Source organism: Neofelis nebulosa, chromosome 4 (assembly GCF_028018385.1).
Source record: "Neofelis nebulosa isolate mNeoNeb1 chromosome 4, mNeoNeb1.pri, whole genome shotgun sequence".
Classification (NCBI taxonomy): Eukaryota; Metazoa; Chordata; class Mammalia; order Carnivora; family Felidae; genus Neofelis; species Neofelis nebulosa.
Genome location: NC_080785.1, coordinates 36811810 through 36829245, shown reverse-complemented (window position 1 = coordinate 36829245; position 17436 = coordinate 36811810). Strand labels below are relative to the sequence as shown.

Genomic DNA, 17436 nt, shown 5'->3' with positions numbered 1-17436 from the left:
TGTTGACAAACTTCACTATCATTGTGGCTTCCGTTATTTTCAAGGTCAACTTTTATCTCAGTTCGATTTCTATGAATATATCTCCTTAATGGTTTGATAGGGTTGTGGTGGAGCCTGAAGCATCATGAGCTCCTCCTTCTTAGATCTGGATGCTATTAATTGTGGGGTGCGTCAGCCAAACAAGAATAAATCTTGGATAGGCCCTATTCTGTAGAGGTGATGCTTACATGATTCACCCAATGTGGCTGAATGATACTGAGTATAAGTTTTTATTGGTAATTGAAGTACCTCTTTTCCGCAATTCTGAAGGATCGCCTCTTACCTTCTACTTTATAAAGATGACAGAGGGATGATTTGAGAACTAAACTCATAGAACTAAATCTCACGAAGATAAGCTATAATTAGTGCTTATGTGCACATATTTATATAAGCTTCAAAGCTTTGCATCATGGACAGTCACCACTGCAGTATGGCTCCAGTGTTAGCTCTTAAAACTACAAATCCTATTTTATTATGGTGTAGGTTAAATCACTGTTTTACAAACTTTCAAAACAATATTCTATACTCACATAAATTCTGAAATGTATATTCTCAATTCATTTTATTTTGACTCCCAAAATAAAGTTAATATTGTGCCATATTAAATCAAGGCAGTGGAACAGAACACTCCTTTGTTTCTGTCTTACCTCTTTTGAAAAATCCCTGAATTAAGTTTTGCACCAGGATTAGAAGGGCAAATATCTCTGACCTGGTTCAGCTCCATTGTCTATTCTATCTAAAATTTAATTTTTCTTTTTTTAAAATTTTTTTTCATGTTTTATTTATTTTTGAGACAGGGAGAGACAGAGCATGAACAGGGGAGGGTCAGAGAGAGGGAGACACAGAATCTGAAACAGGCTCCAGGCTCTGAGCTGTCAGCACAGAGCCCAACGCGGGGCTCGAACTCACGGACCGCGAGATCATGACCTGAGCCGAAGTCGGCCGCTTAACCGACTGAGCCACCCAGGTGCCCCTAAAATTTAATTTTTCAATTTCCATGCCTATCCAGTTCCATGTTGATGAGTCAATAAATTAATACATTCATTCAACAAATATTTGACTGCATACTATGTGCCAGTCAGTAGTTTAGGTTTATTGGACTCCAAGTGAATTGAAGAGACCAGCATCCCTGCCCTTGCAGAGTTCACAGTGTTTTAACCAGAGCTGGGATGCTAATTATAGTGAAGCTGTGTATCTCTGTATGCAGTTTCACAGCATTTAACCTTTGTAGAGCCAACTTTTAAAAAAATCTAAGCTATTTCCTTTCTTGATATTTGTAACATCTGTACAAATGATAATGACATGATGTTCCTCTTGTGTAAATGCCTGATGCAAAAAGAATGCCTGCCACAAAATACCTTCTGAGCACTTGGTAAATTTTGTTAGGAGTAGAATAACTGCTTGTCTAGAATATGGACTGTTTGTGGAGAATATGGACTGTGTGCCTTCTGAAGAATAACTTCCCCCATTCCTCAGAATCCAATGGTTGTTTCTTTTATCCTGCTCGTGTACACCCCCATTACCCAACAACTGGAAATGAAATTACACGTTTGTTGTTTTGCTGGGGTTTTGTTGTTTAATTATTTTCTGTTCACTGAAATGTGGGTTATACTACCAGCGTTTGTAACCAATGTACAGTTATTGACTTACTCTTCTCTGGCTATGGTTAACTAGTTTGTTTCTAGATAACAAAATAACTTAGTTTTCATTGTTCTCCAAGAAGACCTATGCTATGTAATATGAAAACAGTACTGAAAATGTTACTGTAACTTTTACTTTTGAACATCAATTAGACGTTATCACCTAGATAACCACTGTATTTTAGTTTCTTCATATTTTTAGTATATTCTTCCAAATTGTGAAATTCACTAGACTAACGCTTTTATATTATGGCATTTTGCAGTAGAGTTAAAAGACATTTGTTTTACATGCGAGCTTTGTACCGTGTAATTTTTTTTCTTTTTTCCTTTGTTTAAAAAACAATGAAATGATAGTATTTCTTTTAGGACATATTTTCATTTTTGTTAATTAAAAGACTGGAGGGTAGAAAATATTAACAAACAGTTCCAAGTGACACATTAGAACGCTAAATATCTTTCTTGAGTATCAGGAAGTTCTTAGAAAAACTAAATACAACAAAACTAACCCACCTAGTAATTGTTCTCTTCAGCAAATATAGTTCTGAAAGAAACCAGGTCAAACCCACTGAGAATGTCGGAGTGATGCTCTCCTCTCCTACCACAATAAACCTTAAATAAATTCATAATGTACCTTAAAAGGATGGAAGAAATTAGGAAAGGGAATGGTTGTAAATGTGAACTTCACAGAGACTCTTTTATCCAGGAAGTCTTCTTTGACTCAAATTAGGTGCTGCCCGTGTGCATATTTACCATGCTGGTCAGTACGCTGTAATAACTGTTCATTACATATTCTTCGTTATACTGTACACTCCACGGAAGTAGGGTTGTGGCTTTATCCCCGAGCCTGGACAGTGCCTAGCATTTAGTAAGCAATCAGTAAACGTGTATGAATGTGTGCATGTAAAAGAATTCTAATTGGCCTCTTTAGCTTTCTGGTTTTGCCTTTCCTTTACTGTCTTAAGTTTTGTTGTTGTTGTTGTTTTGTTTGTTTCAGTGATCATTATAAGAACTGTGATCAGTAATCTATGACATATTTTACTTTGATAATGTCCTTGAGCTTATGTTACTAAAATAATATATGCTTTTAAAAATAATATAAATAATTTTAAATAATAATATATAATGCATATTTAAATAAAATTTATAAAAATGAAACTATGTTGTGGCGATAACTTCTTTGTTTATTTTAAAAATTACCTTCTTTTCTTTTGTATTTAATTTCAACTTTTATCAAAGAAATATGTGCATACAGTTAAAAAAATCAAGTGAAACAAAAATAGCATTCTTCTGTCTTGTATCTTCCTACCACCCAGTCCAGCTATACAGAGGTTACAGATTTCTGGTATTTATATCCACAGTTTTTATACATCCACAACTGTAAATGATACGCTAGTTGCTATTTCTTGATTTATCAGTTTTTAAAATTAATTTTGAGTAATTAAAATGGAGAAACTTGTGGGAGAGAAAAGCATGCAAATAAAAAACTGAATAAAATCTCGGGCACCTGGATGGTTTAGTTGGTTAAGCCTTCAACTTGGGCTCAGGTCGTGATCTCATAGTTTGTGAGTTCGTGTTTCCCTCTCTCTCTGCTCCTCCCCCACTTGTGCTCTGTTTCTGTCTCTCAAAAATAAATAAACATTAAATATTTTTTTATATAATCTAAGCTAACATATGCTACAGTTGATGTCTGCATAGGGTGTTTTGGGTCCATAAAGAGCAGGTAAACATTTTAGGTCTCCCACATTGCTTTTAAGATTAACTGTATTGTTGATGCTAACATTATCAGTAAACAAGAGAATGCTCATCTTTCTGTATTCTTGCCAACACAATATAGAATCCAGCATTCAAATATATGCTATTCTGATGGCATGAAATGGTATCTCATCAGTTTTTTGATTTGTATCTTCCTAATAACTAGTGATTTTGAACATTTTAAACTATACTTGACAGTTGTTCTGGCTTACCCCTCTGAGAAACTGCCCTGTTGAGGGTTTTGCTCATTTTTTTAATTGGTTTTCTCTGAGTATATATATTTTAATATTAATTCCTTGTTGGTTTTAGGTCTTCTCTCAGTTTATTTATAAAATTTATCTGTGGTATACTTCATTGAAAAATTCTCATTTGGTTTGGCCAAATCCATCAGTTTTATGCCTTATTATTTTAGGTCTTGTTTCAGAATTGTTTTTTAATTCTAAGTGTCAAAAAGAATCACCAAATTTTTCTATTAGCTTTGAAAGGATAACTTTCACATTTAAAGCTCTTTAATCTCATTGGAATCCAAATTTGTATATGGTATAAAATAAGGAGATAAGTTTATTTTTGCCATATTCTGAGACTGTTTTTCTTTCTCTACACAGTGAGACAACAACCAACGTTTTCTTTTACTTTGTGATAGTACCCTTATTATATAAAGCTCCCAATGACACGTGGGTTTATATCCAAACTCCATTTTCCAGTGTCTGTACCTGGCTTTGGTAGTAAGCCTAATATTTGGTAGAGTAGATGCCTTCTCTTTGTCCTTTATTTTATTTATTTATTTTTTTTAATTTTTAAAAAGTTTATTTATTTTTGAGAGACAGAGACAGAGCATGAGCAGGGGAGGGGCAGAGAGAGAGGGAGACACAGAATCCGAAGCAGGCTCCAGGCCCTGAGCTGTTAGCACAGAGCCTGACTCAGGGTCCAACCCATGAGCCGCCAAGATCATGACCTGAGCCAAAGTGGGATGCTTAACCGACTGAGCCAGGCACCCCTCTTTGTCCTTTATTTTTGATGTTAACTTTGGTATTAATATGCATCTAAAGTATATGCTTTTAAAATGCTTTTGTTGATTTTCTTTAAAAATCTAGACTTTATAGATTGATTTAGGAAAAATTGATATCCATGAATGTGAGGAGAAAGTAAGGCAATATGGAATTAGGAAATAATTTAGATTACTATGTACTAATAAAAAAATCTGCTTCTTTTGGTGGCATATAGCAGGCAAAAAAGAATTATGGGAGAAAATTAACACAAAGAAAGTCAAGAGTGGAACCTGCTCATGTGCAAAATTTTATCATTAAGAGAAAAATGAACAACAGAAGCAATAGAGAAAGACTGCTAGAATGTGAAGAAAGGGCATTTGAATTACCCTAATTTTTGTGACTTTGAGTTACCTTGATAACTAAAATAATAGTTTCCAACTATGCTTTGCAGAATACTTAAGACTTTGTGGAATACCCCAGAGGTACCTAGAGAAAGAACAGAGGTGGTAGAGGTGGGAGTCTGGTTCAACCATAATGCCTCATTGTTATCTGTATATTTGGTTGACCCCTCACTAAGATTTCATTGGAAAAAAGGATTTGTGGGGCGCCTGGGTGGCGCAGTCGGTTAAGCGTCCGACTTCAGCCAGGTCACGATCTCGCGGTCCGTGAGTTCGAGCCCCGCGTCAGGCTCTGGGCTGATGGCTCTGGGCTGATGGCTCTGGGCTGATGGCTCAGAGCCTGGAGCCTGTTTCCGATTCTGTGTCTCCCTCTCTCTCTGCCCCTCCCCCGTTCATGCTCTGTCTCTCTCTGTCCCAAAAAATAAATAAAAAACGTTGAAAAAAATAAATAAATAAAAAAAAAAAAAAAAAAAGAAAAAAGGATTTGTAGCCAAAAGTGTTTGGGAACAATTTAAATAAAATTAGGGAAATGTCTAAATGCTCAACAAAGAAAAGAGGGCATGTGGTGTCATCCCTCCCTTTTGGTGCCTATGGAAGGCATGGCTAATTGAACACAGGACTCCCTGCTAGACTCAGATTTAATCTCCATACAGATTTCCATGTGGTCACTACCAATCAGTCAGAGTTGGTGTGTGAATCAAAACCCGTTTATTACCTATACACTACTAACTTCTGTAATTTTGTTGGAAGATTTGAGCTAAATCTTTCAGATTAAAGAAGGGAGAGACTAGAAAAGAGAGTAGTTAAATAGCAAATGGGTCTAGGATACACACGTTCTAATAAGAGTCAAGGGAATAGCCCTTACTTTGCAATTATAAGGAGAAAATGCTTACTACCAACTTGTTGATTGTGGAAAGGCCTACAAAGCTCATTAAGTATATGTTGAAGAGGAAGTTGAAATCAGTCATGTTTTCAGTTGGGAATCTTGAGACATAAAATAACTATGTTCTATAAATTATAAGTTAAAATTTTTTTTTAATGTTTGAGAGAGAGAGAGAGAGAGACAGAGAAGGAGCAGGGGAGGGGCAGAGAGAGAGGGAGACACAGAATCTGAAGGAGGCTCCAGGCTCTGAGTTCTCAGCACAGAGCCCGACATGGAGCTCGAACCCACGCACCACGAGATCATGACCTGAGCTGAATGAAGTCTGATGCTCAACCAACTAAGCCACCCAGGCTCCCCTAAATTATAAAATTTAATCACCAAAAGTTTAAACCTGCCAAATCAATGTAAGAATGGGAAATAAAATCTGCATCTCTTAGAAATGGATCTCATGCTGTCTCAGTGGTCCTTGCTTTGTACCAAACATTGGATTTTAAACTTCTCTAAGTTAATATGTAGAAAAGCATTTCCATGCATGTTTGAAGAGTTCCAAAGCAATTAATGCATTAACAATTAATTTTATTTGAGGTTGAGTATGTTTTATGTTCTATGAAGTCATTGAACTGAATGTGACATAAATTTAATTTTTGAAGCAGTGACAGTTATTTGTCTCTATTAACAGGGCTATTCTAATGTGATGCTGGGATTGAGTTTACCTAGGACTCCATATCAAGGTTGACTCAAAAGTCTTGTAGAAGATCTGGAAGAAATAAGTAAGTGGCCTTTTGGTAATGATTCTCTTCGGTTCATTGTGCTTATGTCTGCTTTTCTAGTGTGTATTTTATCCTTTAATTTTTTGGTTAGGTATCTTTGCCCAAATGTTAAGAAAAGTTATCAGTGAACCACAGAGACTTTCCACGTAGAACTATAGGAATATTCACCCTCTTGCCTTTCCCATTTCACTCCTTGCTGTGCTTTCCCTTCCTATTAAACTTGGTTTCACTTTTTTTTTTTTTTTGAAAATTATCATGGATTCATATAGAACATGAATTTGGTTTTGAAATACTGAAAGGAAAAGATTAGTCAAGAAAAGCATCTGGATTATTTTGTTATCATTATGTGGTCTTTTATGCTGATATTTTCAGATTATTTTATTAAGATTGAGTTGATACTGAGGGTTTTGGAAGATCTAGGAATGCCAAAAAATAAAGAGAATAACATGCTAGTAATGATTTTTTTTGAAACTTTGATTTCTCCTATAAACTTTTTGAGATCCAGCAAGTCAGCTGTTTAGAAAGCATTCATTTCCTTTTTAGTGTTATACTTCTTTAAATCTAATGGGAGTTTTCCTTGATATTTACAGTATCAATTTAGAAAACTTTAAATCCATTGCTTGGTACAAAGCAAGGACCACAGACATGGCATGGGGTGCATTTCCAAAAGATCTAGATTTATTTCCCACTCTTGCTCAATATAGAATGCTTCTGCAACATTATTTTTTCAGTGTCACCACTGAACTGTGATATCAATCAATTAAGATTTGACCACCTATTGGTATGAAAATATAATTATAAAAAGAAAATTAAAAGAAATTTTAGGTGAGGGGTTCATATTATTTCTCTTAGACTCTACCCCCAAGTAGAAGGGAACGAACCATGGTGCCTGGTTTCTCCTGAATTCTTTTTTATTTCTTTCCCACCCCACTCCAGAATTCTTTATCAAGGGATTGCACTGAACGTGTATGTAGGACAAGCCTCAGCATCCTCGCTATTCTGCCTATATTGTTCTACCCCTTTCCAAAACTTTCTCCAGATGAAGGCTCCATATCTTCCCTAAGACGTATTTTTTCAGTGTGGTTGGATTTTACAGTCAAATATTTTTCAGGCAATTTACCTACTATTTTGCCTGTGGACCTCTTGTTTTGTACTAACTTTATTATTTTGCCAGATATACAGGCAAAATGATTCCACACTTATTTATCATTTAAGATTTTAAAACACTTTGGCAACTTTTTACTTCCTTTTACTCTTTCACTAAACTCATTAATTTTACTCTTGCATTGCTTATGACCTAAGGATCACATTATTATCCTTTGTTCATTAGTAAGTGGAGAAACTAAAACACAAAGAATTTAAATGATTTGGAAAAAGTAATATAACTTGCTGTGATTTTACAGCTAATAATAAACAATTAAGTATTACTAGAACTGTATCTGCTAAGGCCCAATCTTTTAATTTTTTTTTCTGGGTTATTTAATTTATGCTTACTGTAGATAATGGTGGTGTTGATATAATATTTAAATTCTCAGTTTTTGGGTGAGAGGACATTTGTGTTAATAATAGTAGGTGGATTTAAGATTTATAAGTGGGAGTTACCTGCAATGAATATTATGGAACCATGAAAGAAATGATTTTTAAAAAATAGAGTCTTTTTCCCAGAAAGGAAACATATTTGTGTTTGAAGTTCTCAAAAACTGCTTCTAGAACTTGCTAATTAGACTTTTCTTAATCATTTGCTTATAATAGTTCTTATATTTTTAAATGAAGACCAAACACATATTGGTGGAATAATGCATATGCAAAAGGCAATGGTTCATCTTAATGAAAAAATGCATTACGAAACAGTGTTTTTCCTTGGGAATATGTAGAATTTATGGACCCAGAGCTGGAGGTATCATGATAAGAAAAGAGTCAATGACAGAGGCAAGGGTTTGGGAATCAGGTAGATACGGCTTGGATCCCTGCAACCGTTTGCTAGCGTTTTTAATCAACCTTGGTTAGTTTCCTTAAATCTTTGCATATCAGTTTTCACACCATAAAACCAGGGACAGATATAACTGTTTGTTGGATTATTGTAAAAATTTAGCACTTAATACATAGCTATTTTCAAGACATATGCATTTTTTTCTTCATTTTCCACTGCTGTGTTCCCTCCCCTCCCCAAATCACTAAAGTGAATACTTAGTTGAATCTTCCCATTTTTGAGCAATTTGTTTTAGCATTATCCCCATTTTGTCTCTCTGAGAGGTTAAATAACTTGCCCTAGCCTATACTTCTGAAGTGGGAACTACAATGTTGTTTCATGCAATTTGCACCTAAAACTGTGCTTGTGCACCTAAAACTGAGTAGTTGGGTGAGTATGTATGTGTGTGTTTTACTCCATCACAGTGACGATTATTTTCAGTTTCCATTGTAAGAGTATTAAATCCAATTAAAATATAAGATTTAGTTATTCCAGTGTACTAGAAATAAACTTTATTCTCAAACTTAGAGAAATTGCTGTAAGTTTCATAAATGCTTGTGAAAAAGTAAGCGTCATACATGACAAAATATTTGCTCAAATTTTCAAGTCATTGAAAAGAAAATGGACTCTACAGGAAGCTGATTTGGCTGAGGAGGGTCTGGGTCGGTGATTCATGTTCATGGCTCTCTGACAGCCCTTAACAAAAAGTAGCAGGAACAAAACTGCAGAGAGGAAGCTATAGAGTGTAGCTGTTGAGAATGCAAGCTTGCAAATCAAATTGCTTAGGTCTGAATCACGGGTCCAGGGCAAACTTACTGTATGTGAAACGTTGGAAAAATCATTTAAACTCTCTAATCCTTAATTTCTGAATCGAGAAAATAGAGGTAATAGTACCTCACTTCACAGAGTAGATTTGAGGACTACATTTGTGAATTCATACAAAGGGCATAGTAAGCATTAAAATAATTAGTTATTTTGTCCCCTATTTTATTAGTTTCACAAGTTGACTGTAGTTTCAGGCTACTTAGCAAATATGCTCCATAACTTTGGGCAAGGAGATGGTAAAAATGAGTTAATTCTGTAAATGTGCTCTCTGTGTTTCAGTCAGCATGTATATTAATTTTCTATTGCTATGTAACATATTAAATGTTTAAGAGCTTAAAACACATGCTTTTGTTAAATCACAGTTACCACAGATGGGGAGTCTAGGCATAGTTTCACTCAGGGTCTTATAAGGCTGCAATCAAAATACTGGCCAGGCTGCATTTTCATCTGGAGTTCATGGTTCTCTTCCAAACTCACTGGTTTTGGCTGAATTTAGTTCATCAGGGTTGTAGGACTGAGATCCTCAAGAGGCCATCCATGGTTCCCATGCATGTGACCCTCTTCATATACAGTCCACATTATAGTAGTTTGCTTTTTGAAAGCCAGTAGGAGAGTCTCTACTATATGAGAGCAAGATAAAGCCATATATACATATATGTATGTAAATATAGAGCATGTGTATATGTATTAATATAATCATTGAAGTGCCGTCTCATAACCTTTGCCATATTCTGTTGGTTAGAAGCAAGTCAGAGTCCTGCTCACATGCAAGTGGATAGAATTACAGAGCATGAACTTGGGGGCCACCCTAGGATCTGTCTGCCAAGGCATGTTAAACTTATTATCTTAAAATTCAAATAATCCATTACTTTAGGTTTTTTTAAATGTTTATTTATTTTTGAGAGAGAGACAGAGTGTGAGTGGGGGAGGAGCAGAGAGAGAGGGAGAGACAGAATCCAAAGACAGAATCCAGACTCTGAGCTGTCACCACGGAGCCCGATGCGGGGCTTGAACTCACGAACTGCAAGATCATGACCTGAGCCAAAGTCAGACATTTAACCGAATGCGCCACCCAGGTGCCCTAATTTTAGATTTTTACAATTATGTACTATTTAATAAAAAGGAATATTGTCACTATTGTAAACCTTAGCTCTCAGTTATGCTTACAGTGTGACTCCCAACAGGTCATTCCTCCCTGTTAAATGAGATTTATTATTATTTCATGCCGGCTAACGTCAGGCTAAATGCAGCTTACCCTGGTATTTAATACTCTCCAGAATCTGACAAAACCTGAATACTAACCTTTTCTTCCCATTACACCAATATGCATACCTTGAATCCCATGCCTTACACTTGCCCACATTTCTGTCACATCCTATTGTTTCTTTCCTTTTCTCCATCTCTTTAAAGCACATTGACATCTCTATCTCTTCCATTATACTTTTCCTGTTTCTTTCCTCCTGTTCAACCAGCCTAGGACTTTTCCTGTACAGTATCATATCTGTGTTACCCGCAGCCTTGCCTATAATAGTATCTTAAGAAATATTCACTAAATATATATACCTTCTTCATTTAAAACCGTGGTCAGTGTGATAGCCTTTTCAGTTTGAAAATTATATTTGAAAAGATATTCTTCATAAATTATCCACTTTTAAATGACTCAGTAATCTGAAATGTATCTCAAACAACCTTTAAATTCCCTTTAAGAATCCATTGCAGCATAAACATTTGGAATTGATTGCACAGAGGAGAACATGAATGATTGGGGTCCAGGAGGTGGGCTGTGGGAGGCAGCCTTAAAGATCTTCCTTAATGATTCTGTCTCCTGGTTATCACACACTGTTGTTTTTCCTTCCATATTCACCAGAGTTGGCCCATGTGGCTGATAGAATATGGCACAATGATGGTATATTGTTTTTCAGATTAGGTTACACAAGACATTAAGACATCTGTTTGGGGTGTTCTTTTTCTATTGCTTCTCTCTCTGTCATTTTCTCCCCTTCTCCCTCTTTCTTCTTTTCCCAGTCTCTCTCCTTTTTTCCCTCTCTCTTTCCTTCTGTGTCTCATGACTTGCTCTGGGGAAGGCAAGCTGCCGTGGAAAGGTCCATGTGATGCAGAACTAAGCCCTCTGGTCAACAGACAGGGAGGAATTTCCTGACAAACCATGGGACTAAACCACCCAGCTGAAATACTCCTGGATTCCTGATGCTCAGAAACTGTGTGAGATAATAAAGGTTTCTTTCATACTAACCTGCTAAGTTTGGGGGTAATTTGTTATATAGCAATAGATAATTTATGCATTATATATATTACCCCTAAAATTATTTCCACAGATTTCATCACTGACCTTGGCTTTCTGGGGAATAAATATAAGGATTCCTAGTATATTGAATATATGGTCTCTAAAGTAAATGTAATTCGATAAGCCCATATATTTGTAAGATAGCCAAGTGAGAAGAAAATGTGAAATGTTTAGATTTCACCTATAATGCTGATTTTATAATATGCAGAGGTCTCTTTTAATTTCTTTTTTACCCATTGATCACATCAGTGTTGGAGAATCATGCTTACTAGGGGCTGGGTAGGTCTGGGTACTGGTCTGGTACTGGTTCTTTTATATAAGAGCTGTTTGGGATAGTTAAAAACACTCTTACTTTTATAGAATCTGAGCTTGAAGAATCTACTAGTTTCTGTTGTTCTTCTTTAGGGTTCTTATAGAAATATAAAAGACAGTTATATGGCAGCAGCTAGATATATGTACACATATTTGGGGTGTTATGCTTTGAAATGTAGCATCACTAGAAAAACAATATATTTGGTCTCCAGAAAAGTGAGTTGAGAAGTATGTTTCTGCAAGTAATAGGTCAACTTTTTTTTTTATAAACTCATATTAAACTCATCATTCTAATTTCACTCTTATTGATTATAATGTGATCACAGGACCTGGGCAAAAATACAGCCTTATATTTTAAAAAGGTAGAAACTTATTCCTACAAAAAAAAAAGAGTTTACATTTATAACTTTAAGTTTGTGGTTTAGAGTGATCCGCTAGTAAAATTTTCTGACACCGTTGTACAAAATAGCAAAATATGGATTTTAACTGGACTGCTTTTCAATTCAACTGAACATTAAGTACATTTTTAATGGTCTTATTTGCTGGGAAGAACACCATTACAATAATCTGCTTTTTACAGCCCATATCAAATATGAACCAGCATCACTTACTATGAAGTTTGTGCTCTGGGAGACATTTCCACAGCATCTATCAGTATTGCCCCACATTTCTTGGAATTAGTCTTTAATGATATCATTTTCCAAAATGAGTTGTTGCTCAAACTCACTGATTGTTTTGTGGTTAAAATCTAATCCAGCAGCTATATTTAAAATGTCATACAAATTTGTAAGGAAAGGTCCTTCTGGAAACTACTATTATATTAGGAATTGTATGAAAATGTAGGTGAAATGCTGTGCAGCTTGAAATTTTTTTTTGTCCCCCCCCCATATAATATCTGAGGGCTGAATAAAAAAAACCCTATTTTTAACTGTTGGCAATTCCAGTTTTTACTATTGTCTTCTGGAGAACAGAGGACTATTACTGTAGGTGTCATGTAAAATAAAGTTAGAGTCTGAGGCCTTCTTTTAGCTGTCAGCCTTATTAAGGAGCTCTTCATGTGTTGAACCCAGCACCTGGCATTGTATAAGTGATGCATGTGAGAGCCTGGGGAGAGCTTTCTTTCTCTTCACTGTGGCTTTATTAGGTCTTGCTCACATTTTCACTGTTGCTCTGCCTTATCCAACTTTCTAGCTGCAACTCACAGCACAGTAGGCCTAATATAGACTGACGCCTTTGCCTGAAGGCTGATTGAAACTTGTGTCTCAGAGTTGCTAATGCTCACTGAACCATTTTATTGAAGATAAAGTAAATAAAATAGATTGCCATATGAGAATTCTCTGAAATCAAATGGAATAATTTGGCAGGTTTAAGCCCATGAAGAAGGCAAAGCAGTGAAACAGATGCGAATACTTTTTATGTTCAGATCAAGGGATAAATATTCTTGCTCTGTTGGGCCTAAATATTCATTTTTGTCTCCACAATTAAATGTTAACCATAATTCTCAATTGCCATATTATTTTTGGTCTTAAAAATGGGTCCTCTCTAAGAGAGTAATGTGAGTAAAAACTTTTGAGACTATAATATTGTGATGATTTTTTTCTTTGTCTTTCTCTGCTTAAGCGCATGGATCAGTAGCCTCAGAGAATTTAATAAACAACACAAATGAATGGATTTGCCAAAGTGCACTCTAGAATCTTAAGGTTGGAAAAAAACAGTAAATCTTACCTTACTAAAAATGCTAGTAATCTTGAGTGTCTCATTCATTAATTAAGAGTATGTGTTCACATGAGAGTAACCTTTTTTGGAAATAGCCCTTTGAAGTTTATTTGTTTTTTCGCTTTTTTTTGTTTTTGTTTTTTTGACTACAACTATGAGGTTTATATAAAGAATTTTAAGACATATATTTTGTTTAAAATATATATTTTGAAATAATTTGGGAGGAAAAAACAAGTTAAAGTGACCTTAGCATCTTGAATTCTATGACATTGTAATGACAATAGCATATGGTACCATATAATATGTATTGACATATTTAGTTTGTGAATGACAAGGATCTGAGCACTTGCCTGAAGATATGTGAAAAGTCTGATGCAGAGAAATGAAGATCTCTTATTTGATTGCCTGGGTCAGATTAAAAGTAAATATTTATAGAAGAAAGATCAATAAAATGGTTTTGTTGGAAAAGTTTCTGAATTTGCTAATTAAATACAGCATTTCGCTTCAACCTTATAAAAATCTGTCACATAAATACTTTCTTCTGTAATTTCTCTTGTGTTTTTAACAACTTCAAAATAGTTTTAGTTTATACCCTTCTTAAGTATATAGTTGATTTTAAAAATTTTTCTAATACATTTTACTCATTTGTTTCTTAGTTAATGATTCATGCTTACTTTTCAGTTAGATCCATTAATTTTTTTCTTGTCTCTAGGTATCCAATAGCTCATCAGATCTCACAACTGTAAACTATTTATGTTATAATGATTTCAACTGCCATCAATTAAATGCAAAGCACACATTATATTCTTACATAAATAAGGAGTCGTCTTAAAGAAATATTCGACACTCCTTTATACCCTTATAAGTAATGTTATCTATCGAGAACTGCTAGTTCTTAACTATAAATTTGACTGTTTTTCCTCTTAAGGTTCAGTCACTCTCAGGGTGCAGGGTGTCTCAGACAGCATGCAGGGCTGAGCAACAATAAACATGCTTCATGTCTTATTGTGAGTGAACTGAAAGTTGTGCTCACATTTCAGTTTTTTTCATATAGTAAAGCTGAAAGCATAATTAGTTATTCAATAGTGATTAAGTACTTTTATGTTCTTAGTGTTCTAGTGCCCTTTATTTATATTTACCTTCCTTGTTATATTCTGTGCATACTCCTCTCTGGTTAATCAGAAATGTGGAAGTACATTCCTCTAGCCAGAACTACATCTCGTTTACTCTCGACTCTAACCATGTATCTCCTTTGAGATTTTGGTTTTCAGTGTGAATTTGCCTTCAGAAAGTCATGTGCTAAGAAAAGTTTTCTTGAAATAAGAACATTATCTTGAGACCCTGAGAAGCCTTAGTCCCTTTAACAATATACTCTAGACATTTAGCAACATGCCAAACTGCAAATAAGAGGAACTTACAGTAGAGGAGGTGCATATGATGAGTCAACTCCTGAGCTCACCTTTGATTTCTTTATATGCCACCTTCTTTCTGGTCAACCTTTTGTCCCTGCTTTGCCTTTGCACTTAATTCTACTTTTCAAAATGCCTGGTTGTCTCTTTGCGTTACTAGTTTGGGAAAATGTGTTTGCTTTTGGCATTAATGTCTGATCCCTCGGACAGCTCCCTGGGTTCCATGTGATGATGATGATGATGACGATGACGACAATGAGGATGACATTACTACTGCCACTACTACTACCTGCCGTTTATTTAGTACCAAGTACCCTCCTAAGTGATTCACTAGCATTAACTCACTTAGTACAACCTATGGATTACTTGTTACTTATGAGGTAGAGATCATTATTGTCCCCAATTTATAGATGGAGTGGGGCCCAGAAAAGTTAAATATTTTGCTCATTGTTCCACAGTCCCTGTATGGTATGACTAAGATTTGAACTAAGGCAGGCTACGTCCAAAGCCTCCAATGCTCTCTTGCCAATACTGTTGAACAGTCCTTCTTACGTGGTTCTACTTGTGGCCCAAATTAACAATGAATTAATTTCTGAACAAATCACCTTTCTTCTTTCAAAACATGGACTAAGCTATGAAAATATTAGTTAAGTAGGAATTCATAAAATCTAGTTGAGGAATTGGTGAGAATGATTTGGAATTAGTGTTTCAGTCCATTGAAAGGGATTGCTTCATAGTTACTTTAAAATTTTATTAGGCTGACCATGCATTCTGAAACCTTATTTTTATTTTCACTACAGGTTTAATAATGTTCTTATAGAATTATAACAAAGATAATTAAGTTAGAGCTTAATTAAAACTTAAGTCCAAAATCTTAAAAATATACACCTTATAGCCAGGTGACCATTTTGTATATCATCCAGGACACTTTTGAGAATAAAAAGGATTCTATTATTATTTATCCTAGAAAACAGGTAACACATTGGGATTATCTTGGGTGAAGACGTGTGGTCACTCTGCTTGAAGCAGACACTTCTAGTAGTTGTTCCAACATCTTTTCTTCTCTGCCGCCAGAACCCTGATGTTATTGAGATATGCTTCATTATTCCACAGAGCATGTACTTCGTGGGAAACTGACCCTGTTCCCAGCTCCAACAGATAGCTACTAACTAGTTTAAGCCAGTTATGATAACTCCATTCCCATGTCAGAAATATTCAGTTATTAAAATAATAAGTATTAAACAATGTTTAATAACTTCATTAATAAATAAATACATTTGGTATTTAATTATTTTATTATATTCAGAGCTCTTATTACCTTTTGACCAAATGAGGTGGTAACTTTCTTTTTTATTTAAACTTTTTAAATTTAGATTTCTTAGTTACCTAAAGCTATAAATATTCTAATATACCCATTTTAATCATTATTTGAGGAGCTGTTCCCTAATCAGACTTTCACTTTACAGGGATCTCTATTTGCATAATACAGGATCAGCTTGGGGAAGTGGACTGAGGAGCTCCAGGGGAGGGCAGAGATGGGAGTTTACCTCCCAAGAGTTCAGAAAGGTTATTAAAAGAATAGAAAAGTGGCTTCTGTATCTTTTGTTTGCTGAAAATAATTTAAGAAAGTCAAAGGATTACACAATAGCCATTTACACTATGCAAATGGCACAGAAATACTTCTAGAAGTTTTGTGGAAGTTTTCTTACAGGAAGGCTTATTCCAATTTTTCTAGCACCTGTGCCTGCACCCCCTTCCCCCCCACACAGATAAAACTGCACTTTGTGTGGGATTTTGAAGGGAATGGAAAAGAGATTTAAGCCACCATTTTTTTCTCATCTGAAGGTAGCTGCTGCTCTGATTTGATTTCTTGTTGCCCTGTTACAACTTAGGTGATTAGATATATGGATTCTTCTGTTTCCTAATGTCACAGGTAAGGAATCAACCTTACTAACACTTGCAAAGGAAACTGGTTAAATAAATTATATCATTCCTAAATAGTGGAATAACAAAGAATATTTAGGTAAGTCAGTAATGTAAGTTATAGAACACCGTTTCAGAAATATATGTCTTAGGAGGGCTTCTGCAAGATGGTGGCCTGGGAAGATCTTGACCTCCCCTCCTCCCATGGACACTCCACGTCTATAGCTACACATGGATTATTTACTTCTGAGAAGGATCTGAAAACAATGTGAGCTACTTCTTCACAACAAAGGATAAAAATACTATCTCGAGACAGACAGGAGAGGTAGATACGTAGTCTTACCCCCACCTGCCCTGGCACAGTGGCACACAGTAGGGATGAATCTCACCAGTCTGATGCTTCCCCCCACAGGAGTGAGGAGTTAGGGCTCAGCCACACCAACCCCTGGGATCAGCAGAGGAGCATGAGCCCCCAGAATGTCAGGCTTAAAAACCAATAGGGCTGATGT

General features: G+C 35.5%; 1 protein-coding gene across 8 annotated transcripts in view; it reads left to right on the top strand.

Annotated features, from left to right (window-relative positions):
* Positions 1-17436, top strand: part of FOXP2 (forkhead box P2) — a 568827-nt gene that overhangs the window by 157928 nt on the left and 393463 nt on the right. For all 8 annotated transcript variants that reach the window (XM_058724538.1, XM_058724535.1, XM_058724536.1 and 5 more), the window contains one exon: positions 6381-6471. The gene's annotated coding sequence lies outside the window, so the exon portion shown is untranslated. The remainder of the gene's footprint in view (positions 1-6380; positions 6472-17436) is intronic.